Genomic DNA, 17,023 nt, shown 5'->3' with positions numbered 1-17,023 from the left:
TGAAGCCAGGAAACACCCACACTTCGCTGCAGAAAACATTTTTAGGCTAAGCCTGTATGAAGCACGACTGAGGCTTAAAAAGAGATTTTAAATATAGATTAAACAGTAGCATCACGAAAGATGTAATGGAGCCTCCATTTCTACATGAATTTCATAGCTGTTCCACGATCTGCACAGTTTAACTAACATTGTTTTTTCTTACACTCTGCTTCCTCAGAAAGGTTTATGAACTCTGTTAACCTGAGTGTTCCCTTCAAAAGGGCTTCCAACCTGAGGGCCTTGCTGAGTCATCCACTAATGTGAAATAGTTTCCTTCCTACCTGTTTATCAAGCTCCCCTTTCTACAGCTATGTTGCAATTATTTAAATAACACATATTAATGCTTTATGAGTCCACTGTAATTCTTTTCCAGGGGATAAATTGTCATAGCCTTAGCTTAAAAAAGTAATTTGGAGAGAATGAAAGGGACAGCCTTTCTCACAGACTGCATCTCAAACTTTCTTTCTGCACTCAACTGAAGTGAATTCTAACTTTTCCACAAAGTTCTCAAAGACAGGTATTTCACTTATTTCCAACACCATTGTACATTAAAGGGAGAAAAATAACTTTTACTCCATTCAGTCTACTCAGTGTTCTATAGCAGGCTAATGTTAAATAAATTGATGGGTAACAGACAAAAGGAGTGAACAGAGACAATCATATTGATAAACATCTTCATACAGCTATACAATATCATTAGAGAGCACATAAGTGATTTGTTCATGGAAATAAACAGTATATTATAACCTAATTTTTGTTATAATAGTGCAGTGCTGTTTTCAAGTCTGTAGTAAGTTCACATATGACTTAACTTTTAAAATAAACACCAGGAGTGAATATGCTTTGTCTTTGAACTTATAAAGAGAATTTCTATCTGATGTTAGCAAATAATGTGGCATTTGGGGGGAAATGTATACAGTAGTAGCCCTGCATTAGAACTCCACTGCAGCCAGGACCTCCACTTAGTGCTCTGGTAGAAAGGAGGAAAGTTCCCCAGGAACTGCAGAATACAAGCATGCTAGGGTCAAGAACTTGACTTTCTTGACTGTATCAGGAATATTTCACTCAAAGAAAGCCACAGTGAAGTTTCCTAGCACCAGAGAGCCAGGTATCCCAGAACACTGGAGAGACAGTGATTGAGTCCTTATTGTACACATGAAGATGTGGCCATGTTGAGAATACACATCTGTGCCAACAAAAGGAGGAGATGTTCCTAACCATATTCCATAGATAGTAAGTTGGATCACTACACAGAAGGAAATGGTGAATTTATGGGCTCCTGACATTAGCATGCCTTCCTGGGTGAGTGAAATGGAAAGCTAGAATCACAGTAATGGTTTTGGCCAATACAGGGGAAAGAACTACAATGAACAGGATGCAGGTGGCCATGCTGGGAACAGGGAACAGAGAAAGCAAAATATGAGGGAGATGAGTAGAATGTAGCTGAGAGTCCGGTTACTGGCTTTCACAACTGGAGTGTCTTAGTGCTCCTCAAACACTCCAAGAACAAGAGACGAATGGGGCATGAAAGTTAGGGCCATCTCTAAGCATTTCATAAGCCAGAAACATCATTTTTTTCTGGAGGCAGTGATTTGGGTCCATGTTGGCATACTGATCATTTGGAAATAGCGTGAGCTGATCCATATCTTATGAAGAAAGTAAAATTATCAGTACAGTTTTAGCATTCCTCTCATTCACAGTGTATTCCAAATAAATATTTTGGAGAAAGTGAAAAAAATCTGCCACATTGTTGGAATAAATTGCATTTAAATTGGATTGATTGATAGCAATGATTAACAATTTATAAAACCCATCATTCTGCTGTGCATCTACTCTTTATTTATTTTACATAGTATCATGAAAGAAGGCAAAAACATGTTGTGTCTTAGAACATGAGGGATGCTGTAATAAAGTATCATTGACTAAATAATTACATAAAGGCCTAAATAGTACTCATAGCTCTGTAGACTGACCAGTTGAACCAGACAGATTCAGATGACTCTTAACATTCTGAAGTCTGTATACCTGCCTCAGGGATGGTACTTATATGTGTCCTCACATGGTTTAAAATGCCACCTGAAGCTGAAGGAATATATAGGCAACAATTCCATTATTGAATTTGGAGAGATGGTCACATGATAAGTACTAAAAAGCCCTGCGTCTTAATATTCTTACATTGAGGTTTATATTTTTACATGTTAATTTAGATAGAGCACAGCTTAATTTCATTAAATTGTGCACATGAATACTATTGTTTTTATTAATGGACTCAATGGTAAATAAAAACAAAACAGCATAATCAAGGTACTTTGACATCTTAGCAGGGAAAAGACCGAATATATAATGAGTGGAACGGTTTATGTGAGATTGACCCCCCATAGGTTCGTATATTTTAATGCTTGGTTACTGGTTGGTGTAACTGTTTGGGAAGGATTAGGAAGTGTGGCCTTTCTGTGCATGGTGGCACAAGCCTTTAGTCCCAGCACTAGGGAGACAGAAGCAGGCAGATCTTTGTGAGTTCGAGGCCAGCCTGGTTTACAAAGCAAGTCCAAGGCAGCCAGGGCTCTCTTATAGAAAGAAACCCTGTCCTGAAAAACTAAAGAAAAGTTGCCAGAGAAATGGTTCAGCAGTTAAGACCACTGTCTGCTCTTCCAGAGGTCCTGAGCTCAATTCCCAGCAACTGTATGGAGGCTTATAACCATCTACATTGGAATCTGATGCCCTCTTCTAGCTTGCAGGTAAAAATGCAGACAAAGCACACATTTCCATTAAATAAATAAAATCTTTAAAGAAAAAAGAAAAATCAGAAAAACCAAATCAAAACAAAAACAAAAAACCCACCCCCAAAAAACATTTGCCTGTTGTCTTCTATTCCAAGTGCTTCCCATATACAAAGAGTAAATACTCTCTCTTTGGGAAATAAATCTGGACATTTTATGAGGCATGCAGAACTCTACACTCAGTCATTGCCAACTAACCTATGGTCATAAGGGCAAACATCCCAATGAGGGATTGGTCCCCTCAAAGAAGAGTTCTTTGTAGGCTTAGCTGTGGAAGGAGAGGTATCACAATGGAAATGGTACATATCTGAATTCCTTCATGAGCAGGATGTGGTAGCAAAGGGGTCTGTGCCTTCTCTCACTGAGGAAATAGCTCAGTTGGCTACAATTCCCATCCCTAAACTTCTCACCTCTCTCCCAAAAAAGGCACCTATTGGACTGTGGGGACCAATGGCAGGGTCACAGCCTTTGGGTAATGCATGGTTTGCTGATGGCTCATCAACCGCTGCTACAACCAAAACTGAAAGCTGAGGAACCTGTAGATTGGCTATCACTGAGGAAGGAGCTGCCAAATCAGTACAACACACTGAAATAATAGCAGCGCTATTGGCTATAAAGACAAACAGCTTAGGAAAGCATAAGGAAAATCTATATCTTCTCTGACTCATGGTACATGTGTGCAATGGTATATAGTCATCAAAATGGAAAATCACTAACTGGCAAATAGCCGGGACCTTTCTAGGTGGCCTTCGCTGGCACAGGGAGATTGAGTTGGAGGGTCTTTGCTGAGAGGTGGCCTGTAGAGGAGATAAGGAGTCAATGAGAGGAGGGAGTAAGCCAGGCACCATGGTCAGGAGAAGTCACGGTTGACTGTAGCAATCAGGCTGCTTCTGTGGCTCCGACTCTCTAGCAATCAGGCCAGTTCTGTTCGGTAGCTCTGACTGACTAGCAACCAGGTGCTTCTTTGTTAACCCAAGTTTTACAGAGCAAAGACAGACTAATGGTTATCCAAGTGGTACAGAGTATGTGTTTGATTTTTCATTACATGTCCAGGGTTACAAGTTCAGTAATAACTAGAAAATGCAAACTGATATTATTATTAATTATCATTGGTCCTATAACTCTAATTTAAAGAATCTAGAGAATATCTTCTTCAAAGCAAACACTTTTAATATATGACAGCCTGTTTTTAGGCCGGCAGTGTTTATAGTATGAGAGCACTCCAGACAAACAGAAAATATCTTAACTGGACTTTTTATGAGTAGCATTACCTAGCTCCTTTTACTAAATATGTCATCACCTATGCCATAAAATAGGAAAAGTTTATTTTACTTAGTCTATCTTATTTATTGAGTTTTATTCCTTCAGGAGTGCACCCAGTATGGCCCCTATCTTTAAACTACATTTTTAGAGAGATCTAAGCCTACAATAAAAGAGGCCTTGAATCTGTAACCTATTCCCCTGGCTAGTCAGGGTTTGTGAATAGTTTCTGTTTACCCTGCACCAGTTTACTGTTTGAGTTAGGGGCAGATACCGCAAGAAGATTCCTGGAGTAATGGCCTCTTCTAGCTATATGCTTATCTGTATGTAATGACCTCCAGGGAATAAGGAAGACTTCCAAATAGTGGACAGATAAAATTCTGAAGTTAGCTTTAGGATTTTCCTGAAAAGATTCAGACATAATTTTTTCTCAGGACATGACATAAATTGAACCACAACTCAGAAGGTCCCCAATAATGCAACATGCAGAGACCCAAACCCAAAAGTTAGAGATAGAAGGACAGTGATTGTATCAATTCACTCAGCTTTGCTGGAACTGTGCCGAGTAGCTGTACTCGCTTCATGACTCACCACTTCCGTGAATATGACTGTGCCAGCAAATAGATGGCAAAGTTATCTGGTCAAGGGAGGCAGGGATGGAAATGGCAAAACTTCACAGAGTTTATGTAGCCCATATAGACATCCACACAGGCAGGACAGACAAGACATCTAAAAATAATGAAATAGTGGACAAATTAGCATCGTGTTCACTTAAAACAACAATAGTGAAACATGCTAGGGAACAAATTCAGAATAAATCCGCAAGGATCACACAGTCGGTAATATTGAAAGTTTATCCTTAACACTAAAAGGTGAAGGAAAATAGAGAACCAAATTAAATCAAGAAAACCTAATGAGAATAGCTATTTAAAAAAAAAAAAACCCAAAACAGAACAACAACAACAAAACAACACAGACTGGGAAACTAAGAAACCTGAGAATGTTAACATAATTAATAAGGAGGAAATCCCAGATCCCAGGATTACAGAAACATTGGGACATATAGACACATATATTTCTTTAAGGTTCCTAGAAATTTAAGGTATCCTGGCAGGCCTGTAAACAGGCCATTAGAGCCTGCCACCTCTGTCCAGCACTTAAAACTAAATTTGGACATTGAGTATCAGCTGTAACCTGGTCCCTTAAACAATTTAATTATAAACTACAAATAGATCTCATTGGACCCTTGAATGTGCACAAGGGCCTATGTGCCTGCACCCTTGTAGATATAAACACAGGGCTTGGATTGGCTAGAGAAAGTCATAGACCAGATAGTTGGCAACAATATACACACTCTGGTGTTGGATAGCCACATTTTGCTGCCCAGTCAGCTGAGTCAGGTGAAAGAACACACTTTATAGGACCTGAAGTCCAGTCCCGGTCTGTGAACATGCAGTGGGACTTTCACCTAGCATATAACCCAGCTAGAAGCTGGCAATATAGAAAGATGGAATGGACTGCTCGAAACCAAGTTATTCAAAGATAACCCCTTGAGAAAGTCTATTGAAATTGCATACTATGCGCTAAAATGAGGCCAAAATTGAATAGAGCTTCTCCCTTTGAAGAAGCGATATGTCAGACTTAGAGCCAGAACAACTGCCAGATCTTTCTGGACCTTGCAGAATAAATGTTTACAAAAGCAGAAATACTCACGTCTTAAAGGACACAGAAGTTGTAATATCTGGAACAGGAAATACCGTCTGGACCACAGATGAGAAAGAAATTCTGAACCGTAGAAAATTAGGTGATCTACAAGCATAATGTATCTAGGACCTAACCAAATATATTGGATTTGCACTTTTATAAGTATAGTAACAGTCTTAAGATTAATTTACTCAGCATTGGTGCTAACTGTGCATTATACCTTCTGCCCAGACAGGAAGCACATGGCAAGGCAGAGCCATAACAAATTACTCCCTACGCCTCATAGGAACTTGAAAAAGAAAATAAAATGGAACACAAGATGGAGCAACACCGTGACATCAATCCGTTGGGCCAAGGCACCCAGGACATTTTTTCTGTGACTCCTTCTGTTGAATTCTATAAGTTTAACATTACCCAATGAGTCAAGCTCAGGCTGTTTGACAATACCATTGTTCATTTCACAATCACCAGCACTATTGGACTCATCAGAATCAGAGGCATCATTTCCTTCATCAACAACCATATCTACAGCATCAGGAATGATTAATAAAGTAACCACCATACCAACAGCTACAATAACAAAAAAACCAAGAATAAAGTATGATATTGGTGACTTACCCTACTCCATCTTGGATGGATAGCTACCAGTATACTGAGACCATGAACACTTTATGCTAAGCCTCGCAGATGCCAGGAATATATGTTATGCTCAATACACTCATTGTGAAACTATTGGGAATACTGTTTGGTTTGGCTATTGTAATGAATTTTGTACCAATTTTGAGAACCATCATCATCAATGAACAAGAAGCTGAAAACACTAATTTTAAGGAAGGAAAGCCACTGAAATGCCATTTAACACAGACTTGGAGAAATGTCACAGCAACACCAACCTCTAAAGCTTCCACTGGAGAGAAATAGCTCTTACATCACCCTTCTACTTAACAATGAAGAACAAGGGGAGAATAAAATTCGACACGGCAGACATAGAAAACTCCATATTTGACAGTGAAATAGCAGCAAACACAATTCCTCTCAGCATCTTTAACCCCATACATACGGTAGATGAATCCTGTGTTTGGCTGCCAGCACAAGAAAACTACCAGGATTGCAAATGAACATGAGGAATCGAGTTACTCTTCTGAGGAGACATCAACACCATCCACAACAAACCCATGTGAACCTATGATTCAGCAGAACTGTACCTCTGATCCAGACACTGATAGGAGAATACTATCGAAGGATTTCTTTCTTGGACTACAATAACACCACCATATGGATTCAAATTTCCAAATTCACTATTTGAACTATACCCACAACTGAATAAGCCAAATGTGACTGTACTGTGTGTGGCCAAATTTTCCAGCCTACCCTACTATGGTAAGATGGATGTATGGATATGGAAAGCAGAAAATGATTCATTTCCACCTATTAGTAATAGGCTGGAAATGGAAGCATTGGGAAATAACATTACACATTTCCACTGATCTTGATTAACCCATAACCCTTCACATCTTATGATACTGAAGCCCCACCACCTGAGGAGAACCCATGCTGACAACTGAACTGTCTGTGCCTATGTGGTATTCTACAGAAGTCAGATTATATTGCAGCACAGTCAGCCACATTCTGTACAGACACAGACTATGTACCACCACATACACAAACACACACACACACACACACACACACACATATATATTATATAGTATAATATATATATATCACCTTTTGATGCAGAAGGCCTCATCCCCTGTGAAAGAATCTCTGGATGGGTTCCAACCCAATGTAAACTGGACTAATGTACTGATAGATTTCACCTCTTGCATGTGGGATGACCTCTCAATGAAATCACCCAGTTCACACGGGGCTTGTGAGGGCAAGTCTATTCAAATAACCTCAAAGTCCGTCAATGGCTCCAAGTTCAACTGGACTACCACTATCCAAGGTTTAATACACCAAAATCAAAACAACAACTCTAAATAATCGAAGAGACAATGGAGTAACCTAAATGACCTACCAGTCTTTTCCATACAGCATTCTCAGGAGATCTTCAACCTGACAACTACAACTACACTTACTGAAACATTTATAAGAAGAATTATGAAGGCAAAGGAACAATAGACTCCACTAATTATCAATAATACATTGAAATCCATTTTTAAAACCAAAAAATATTCTTGCGTATGATAAAGAATTTTTGGAACTGTGATACCATGCATACACTCCATGCTAATGAAATATAGCCCCAATTCTTCTGGATGCACACACCAAAAACATCATACAACTGTTTCCTTCCAGAATAGAGAACATGGTTCCCTGTCTTTTGAAAATCCAGCCTGGACTTACAGTGGCTACCCAATTGATTACATCAGCCCTAGAGTAGACATGGTACAATTTGCAATCACAGGATGACCTGGAAAGTATCACTCCTTTGTGCCAAGGTAGGACATAAAAAAGGCAGACCACCGAAACTTAATTTGGTGGAAAACTGCAGGTATGAATCTTTCCAAACTGGAACATTGGAACCCCCCCCCCAGGACTTCCCTATTATTTCTACATGATTCTTCCACTACTGCAGTTCATAGAATGGGGCATTGGAGACTTTATGGCCCATAAGCTTGTACCCAATATATCACATGCAGGATCTCTGCACAGAGTACCCCAGTTTGATGAGATATATGTCTTCCCATAATATGGAAATCCTATGGAATCAAAGAAAGCAGCCTAACACATTGTGTCATTCATTCAAAGAGGAGGATGAGATGAGAACAACAAATTCTTCACAACCCACTACAGGGCAGCATTTGTAAACCCCCCTGCTTCCCTACCAATGCTTTTCAGAGTACCCATGATAATGCCTGACCTTAGCTTACCTGCAAGAATTACGATTACACCAGGAATCCAGGAGATTTCACTCACCCTCAACCTCAAATCATGGTTCCCACCTAAAGAACTTTTCTTTGAGTCTGAATTTAGGTCAATACTAATCAATACTAGCTTCTACTCCTCAAGAAATAAGTTTGCTGCAAACAAACAAACAAACAAAAACTTTAACAATTGATGGCTGCTGAAACTATGTTGGTTGGCTTCTTACTTGGAGCTGGTATAGCATCTTCTGTTCTTTCAGACATTAATGAAGATATAGCAGACACCATAGATCGTACTAAACAACAGACATTGGCTATTAACACTATATCTGATGGGCTAGCTGTTACTCAAACTCATTATAGGTCTTCATTTGAAGTTAAATTTATTAAAGCAATTGTTGGCAAATACCAACATATATACAGCTGAAAAATTGAAGAGTCTAGCTGTAGCCAACCAGATTTCTCAAAATTATCTGCTGAAACATATTAAGAGGAAAATACAAAAAGAAGAATGTATCCAAGCAAGATTCACTTTTCAAAGAGTAGAGACAGACCTGACTCAGCTCTTTTCTACAGGGTTGGGAACAGAAATGGCAGTCTACAAGATTCCACTGGACCCAAGGAAAACCTCTTAGTGTGAGCATGGATTCTGCAAAATACATTTACTCCTGGTTTATACAGTCAATGCAGGAACAGCTTATCACACATACCTGTTGCCTTAGGAAAGATGGGAATGGATTTTTTTATACCCACTAAGTTCTACATGGGGAAGCAATTGTAATCAAATCTACATATCCTACCAATCACATAAAATGGAGCCTGGTTGGACTAATATAGACAATTTCTGCTACCCAGGGGATCATAATGTCTCACTTGAGAGCCAACGTTTTTGTGGCCACCCACCCTCTGTCCAATGAGCTTCAAATATCAGAACTGATATTGGTCTTGCAAACCAACTTACAGATAGAGTCTTTACTGTAACCTCCTTGAAGGCCCTTAATCTCACAGTTGACATCTATACCATCATTGTGACCATCTTGAACTCCACTTTTTATTCTGAAAAACCTGGTTGTGTGGCTATGTACAATTCTACTAGCGATAGCTCACTTCTCAGGACAGATAAATATGTCCAAAATCTCTATCCTAACCTTTGAAGAGAGATTTGTTTTTGGCTCTTGTACCCTACATAACAATGAACATGAAGGTGACCTGCTAGAAAAGGCTAGGAAAGCCATTAACATTTCCACTGCTCTTCCCTTTAACATGCCATAATTATAGTAATGGATTATGTGATTACTAGGAATAGTAAGACCCTGGAAGGACAGATGGACAGAGTCCAACGTTTATCAGCTGTACTCAAAGCAGACACGAATGTCTATACCCATAGTTAGCAAGCTTAAGACATACTCTCTATTTTATATGATTGGTAGGATATGTAGATTTGATTATACTTCCTTCCCCATGTAGAACTTATTCCACTGGATAAAGAAGAACTTTTGGCTTTTTCTGTACATTATATTGACCCTTTGGCATATAAACTCCTTATGGTTGTTTAATAAAATTCATCTTAAGAGAAATTATGACAGTGAGCTTCAGAAACTACTATCACACCAGAAGAAACAGACAAGGTATGCATAATTCCAGCAGTAATATCTGTGCAAAACATGATTGGAAAAATTTCTTCAGGAGATGTTTCACCTCAGGCCAGGAATATTGTATTCCAGATTCTTGTTTCTACCCCGCTTAAGTAATTGCCATTTATGCCAGAATATATGGTCTGTATTCATTGGCCTTAGGTCTGAGATGGATGCCTTTGGAGACTCATAAGACTTCCTGACACTTTATTTTCATCATTTGCTTTTTCATAATATTGCCATACACAAAACTGAGAAATAACACCGGAAGCTAGTTATGAAGCTCACTGGACTCTTAGTTGCATTTTTTTTCCTTAATGAAGAAATAGCTGGCCCACACCATGACCCGCATATTCTGCTTGACCCTGATCAAGTTGGGATGATGCTCTGCTATAAACGGCTTAGCTCATAGTCCTACAGCTCCAACTTGCTATGCTCCATTTGCAACGTTTTTGTTTGAAGTGATTGCATTAACTTCTATTTCTGAATGTGTTTTTCAACTTGGTGCATTCCAAACCTGGGAACAATATAAATTAAGGAAAGTACATATATGCCATAGAGATAAAAGCAATATCCTGTGATTTGCATGGTTTTGATTATTTTATGTTTTATTGACTTACCGTTTATTAGTAATTGGATATTTATTGTATGTTTTTTCCTGATGTGACCTGAATTTGCAAATTGCTGTGAAACTGTTAATAATCTTTTTAGATTTTTTCTCATAATACAATCCTTTATTTCTTTTTATAAAAATTTATTTATTTATTTATTCACTTTACATCCTGATTGCAGCCACCCCTCCTCTCCTCCCAGCCCTTCCTCACACACTACTACTCCATTCTCCCATCTTCTTCTCAGAAAAGGAGGAAGTCCCCCATGGGTACCAACCCACCCTGGCACATTCAGTTGCTGCAGAATTAGGTTCATCCTCTCACACTGAGGCCAGACAAGGTAGCGAAGTTAGGAGACTTATATACAAAGGGAGGTGTTGAGTTAGAGAGGGCCCCTGCTTCAGTTATTGGGGAAAAACCCAGGTTGCACATCTGCTACGTGTGCAGCAGGACACAAAGAGCGTGTCCATGCATGCTCTTTGGTTGGTGGTTAAGTGTCTGTGAGGTTTTGTGGGTGTGTCAATGTCTTTATTGCTCACTGGAAGTTCTGCCTGGCTACCAGAGGTGGCCACTTTGGGCTCCATATCTTTTGCTGCTGGAGTCTCAGCTAGGGTGACAAAATAGATTTCCTGTGCATCCCCCATATCCCAGACATCTGACAAATTCCAGAAATGCAACCACATCTGATTTCCATTCTCCCGAACTCTAACCCTAAACCAAACCCTAACCCTAACCCTACCCTAACCCTAACCGTCTAACACTAACCCTAACCCTCTAACACTAACCTTCACTCTAACCCTAACCCTCTAACATTAACCCTCATTCTAACCCTAACCCTCTAACACTAACCCTCACTCTAACCCTAATCCTCTAACACTAACCCTAACTCTAACCCTAACACTCTAACTCTAATCCTAACACAACCCTAACCCTCTAACTCTAACCCTAACCCTGAGATGTATCCTAACCCTAATCCTATCCCTAACACTAACCCTAACCCTAAGGTTAGCCATCAACTTAACCGTTACCTTAACCCTAACTCTAGCCCTAAACCTAACCCTAGTCCCAACCTAACCATAACCCTAACACTAACATTAACCCTAACCCTCAAACCCTAACACTACCACTAACCCTAACCCTGAGATGTGTAGTAAAACTAACTCAGACCTTAACCCTAATGGTAACCCTAACTAACCTTAACCCTAACCCCTAACCCTAACCCTAACACGGACATATGTAGTAACCCTATCCCTAACCCTAACCCTAACCCTAACCCTAACCCTATTTTTATCCCTAACCCTAACCCAAATCTTAACTCTAACCCTAATCCTAACCCTCTAACTCCCTAACCCTAACTCTAACCCTAATTCTAACCTTAACACTAATCTGAACACAAATCATAACCCTAACCCTAGCCAAAACCTTAACCCTAGCCCTAGCCCTAACCCTAATCCTAACGCTTAACCCAAGATGTGTAGTAACTCTAACCCAACTCTAACTTTCTGACCCTAACCCTAACCCTATCCATAACACTAATGCTAGCCCTAACACTAACGCTAGCCCTAACCCTACCCCTAACCCTAAAGTAGCCATCAACTTAACCCTAAACCTTAACACTTACACTAACCCTAACCCTAAAACTAGTCCTAAACCTAACCCTAGTCCCAACCGAACCCTAACACACTAACCCCAACCCTGAGATGTGTAGTAAACCTAACCCTGACCTTAACCCTAACCCTAACCTAACTCTAACCCTAAACCTAACCCTCTAACCTTAATCCTCTAACTGTAACCCTAGCCCTAACCATAGCCCTTAGCCTAACCTCTAACCCTAAACCTAACCTAAGCCTAAGGCCTAACTGTAGACCCTAAACCTAACCCTAGTCCCAACCTAACCATGGTTAGTCCTAACCCTAACCCTTTAACCCTAACCCTAAACCTAACTCTAACCCTAACCCTGACTCTAACCCTGAGATATGTACTAACCCTCACCCTAACCCTGAGATATGTAGTAACCCTAACCCAAACCCTAACCTTAACACAACCATAACACTAACCCTAGCCAAAAACCTAACTCTAGCTCTAGCCCTAACCCTAATCCTAGCCATAACCATGAGATGTGTAGTAAACCTAACCCTAACCCTCTAAATCTAACTGTAGCCCTAACCCTGAGATGAGTAGTAACTGTAACCCTAATAGTAACCCTAACCCTCTAACCCTAACAATAACCCTAACCATAACCAAATACCAAACCCTAACCCTGACCCCAACACTAACACTAACCTATAACCCTAACCCTAATCCTGAGCCTAACACTAACCCCATAACCATAACCATAACCCTAACTTTCACCCTACTCCTAAACTTAACATTAACCTTCTCATCCTAACCTTAACATTAACCCTCACCCTACACCTAACCCTAACACTGAGATGTGTAGTAACCCTAACCGTATCCCTAACCCGCTAACCCTAACTCTAAACCTAAACCTAACTGGAACCCTAACTATAGCCCCAAAGCTAACTAACAATCAAGATATCCCTAACCGTAACCCTATCCCTAACACTAATGCTAGCCCTAACACTAAGGCTTGCCCAAACCCTAATGCTAGCCCTCAATTTAACCTAAATCTAACCCTTATCTTAATCCTTACTCTAACCCTAACCCTAACCCTAAAACTAGCCCTAAACCTAACCCTAGTCCCAACCTGACCCTAACCCTAATACTGAAACCCTGAGGCTAACCCTAACCCTCACCCTAACCCTTTATCCCTAAACCTAACTCTAACGCTAACCCTGAGATGACTAGTAACCCTAACCCTACTCCTAACAATAACCATAATCCTAACAATAACTTTTTAACCTTCTAACTCCCTAACCCTAGCCCTCACCCTAACATTAATCCTAAACCTAACACTAACCCTAACTCTAACGAAGAACCAGCTCTTGGTTTCATTGATTCTTTGAATTGTTTTCTTTGTTTCTAGTTTATTGATTTCAGCCCTGAGTTTGATTATTTCCAGCTGTCTACTCCTCTTGGGTGTGTCTGCTTCTTTTTTTTTTTTTCTAGGGCTTTCAGGTGTGCCATTAAGTTGCTTGTATGAGATGTTTTGAATTTCTTTATGAAGGCACCTAATGCTATGATCTTTCCTCTTAGCACTGCTTTCATTGTGTCCCATAAGTATGGGTATGTTGTGCTTAACATTGAATTCTAGGAAGTCTTTAATTTCTTTCCTTATTTCTTCCCTGACCCAGCTGTCATTGAGTAGAGAGTTGTTCAGTTTCCATGTATATGTAGGCTTTTTGCTATTTCTGTTGTTGTTGAGGTCCAGCTTTAGTCCATGGTGGTCAAATAGGATACAAGGGATTATTTCAACCTTCCTGTATCTGTTGAAGCTTGCTTTGTGACCAACTATATGGTCTATTTTGGAGAAGGTTCTGTGAAGTGCCAAGAAAAGGGTAAATTCTTTTGTATTTGGGTGAAAAGTTCTGTACATGTCTGTTAGGTCCATTTGATTCATGACATCTGTTAGTGTCATTGTTTCTTTGTTTAGTGTCTGTTTCATTGACCTGTCCTTTGCTGAGAGTGGGGTGTTGAAGTCTCCCACTGTTAATGTGTAGGGACTTATGTGGTTTAAGCTTTATTGATGTTTCTTTTGCAAATGTGGGTGCCTTTGTATTTGGGGCATAGATGTTCAGGATTGTGATGTCTTCTTGGTGGAAATTTCCTTTGATGAGTATAAAGTGACCTTCCTCATCTCTTTTGATTAATTTTGGTTGAAAGTCTATTTTATTAGATATTAGAATGGCTACTCCTGCTTGCTTCTTGGGTCCATTTGTTTGGAAAACCTTCTTCCAGCCTTTTACTGTCAGGTAATGTCTATCTTTGGCTGAGGTGTGTTTCTTGTATACAGCAGAATGTTGGGTTCTGTTTACACATTCATTCTGTTGGTCTGTGTCATTATTATTATTATTATTAAAGATTTATTTTATTATGTATACAATGTTCTGCCTACATGTACCCCTGAATGCCAGAAGAGGGCACCAGATCTCATTATAGATGGTTGTGAGCTACCATGTGTTCTCTGGGAATTGAACTCAGGACCTCTAGAAGACCTAGCAGTGCTCTTAACCTCTGAGCCATTTCTCTAGCCAAAGTCTGTGTCTTTTTATTGGAGAGTTGAGTCCATTGATGTTGAGAGAGATTAATGACCAGTGACTGTTAGTCCTTTTATTTTTATTGTGGTTGTGGTAGTGTTTGTGTGCTTGTCTGCTTTTAGGTTTGCTGTAGTGAAGTTATTTATTTCCTGTGTTTTCCTGGATGTCGTTAGCCTTCTTGGGTTCTATTTTTCCTTCTAGTATCTTCTTTAGGGCTGGATTTGTGGGTAGGTACCGTTTAAATTTGTTTTTGTCATTGTATATCTTGTTTTCAATGTGATGATTGAAAGTTTTGCTTGGTATAGTAGTCTGGGCTGACATCGGTGTTATCTTAGGGTCTGCATGATATCCATCCAGGCCCTCTGGCTTTCATAGTCTGTTGAGAAGTCAGGTGTGATTTTTATGAGTTTGCCATTATATGTTACTTGGCCTTTTTCCCTTGCAGCTTTTAGTATTTTTTTCTTTGTTCTATATATTTAGTGTTTTGATTATTATGTAGCAGGAGGATTTTCTTTTCTGGTCTAATCTATTATGTGTTGTGTACACCTCTTGTATGCTTATAGGCCTTTCCTTTAAATTGGAAAAAATTTCCTCCAAGATTTTGTTGAAAATATTTTCTGGGCTTTGGATATGGGAATCTTTTTTTTTTTTCTATTCCAATTATTTTTAGGTTTCATCTTTTCATATTGTTCTTGACTTTTTTGGATGGTTTGTGTCAGGAATTTTTTAGATTTAAGATTTTCTTTGGTGGATGCATTGATTTCTTCCATTGTGTCTTCAATACCTGAGATTCTTTCTTCCATCTTTTATAATCTGTTGGAGATGCTTACCTCTGTAAGTTCCTGTTTTCTTCCCTAAGTTTTCCCTCTCCAGGATTTCCTCAGTTTGTGTTTTCTTTAATGTTTTCATTTCCATCTTCAGATTTTGCTTTCCTTCACCTGTTTGTTCTATTTTCCTTCAACTTCTTCACCTACTTGTTTGAACTTTCCTCTCTTTCATTCTTTCAGTGATTTAATTATTTATGGATTTTATTCATTTTCCCATTTTCATCTTCATAAGCATAGATTTAAAGTCATTTTCTTGAATTTCACTTGCGTTAGGGTACACAGAGCTGCTTGCCCTTGGATAAGTGGGTTCTGGAGATGTCATATTACATTGGCTTTTGTCAATTGTGTTTTTATCCTGGCCTTTACCCATCTAGCTATCTCAGGCACTGGTGCCTGCTGGAGTCCTGGGGTTTAGGGGTAATACAGGAAATCCCCTGGGCAGGAAGCTGGTTGTTCCCAAAGAAGCCCTCCTCACCTTGTTGAGTATGGACTTTGAATGGGGCCGGTCATTCTCAGGAAATTGCTGTAGCTCTCCTCAGGTGTATGATCCTGTGGGCTAACTGGGGAGTCCAGGGGCTCTCTTTTTATCAAGGGAAGTCCTGGAGACAGCTGCCCTGCCACTGGCTTTCTTACTCTGGATTTAGTGAGCTGCTGCTGTTCATACACTGTGTTTTCTGGGCACAGCCCTCTCAACCAGGGAGCCCTGAGGTTGGGCCAGTCTCACCAGGGAGACAGGTTGAGCTTTGGAGCAGTTATCTGGGGTGATCCAGTGGCTCCCAGGAATCCATATGTCTGAAGTTGGAGCTCTGTGCCCCAATACCCAGAAGGTATTCACTGGCCAGTGAGCACTGCACACAAGTGTGTAGCTAGAGGCTAGAGCTCCTGAGCCTGCGGGAACACAGGGGTTCCCAGGGGTTAGCTGGGTGCTCTGAGGTCAGACCTGATTGTTTCCCTCATGACCAGGAGACCCAGTCTGTGCTGTTTGGGGCCTGCACTTCAGTCTGGGACAGTGAGCACAGTGTGCAGTCATGTGGCTCTGTGCTGGTAATGGAGCACCTGTGGGAAACCGGAACTTCTCCAGGGTTTAGCTGGGTGCCCTGAGGTCGGACCCAATTGTTTCCCTCACTGTTCCTTTGACCTG

The sequence above is a fragment of the Meriones unguiculatus genome, chromosome 7, assembly GCF_030254825.1.
Source record: "Meriones unguiculatus strain TT.TT164.6M chromosome 7, Bangor_MerUng_6.1, whole genome shotgun sequence".
Classification (NCBI taxonomy): Eukaryota; Metazoa; Chordata; class Mammalia; order Rodentia; family Muridae; genus Meriones; species Meriones unguiculatus.
Note: the sequence above shows the minus strand (reverse complement) of the source record.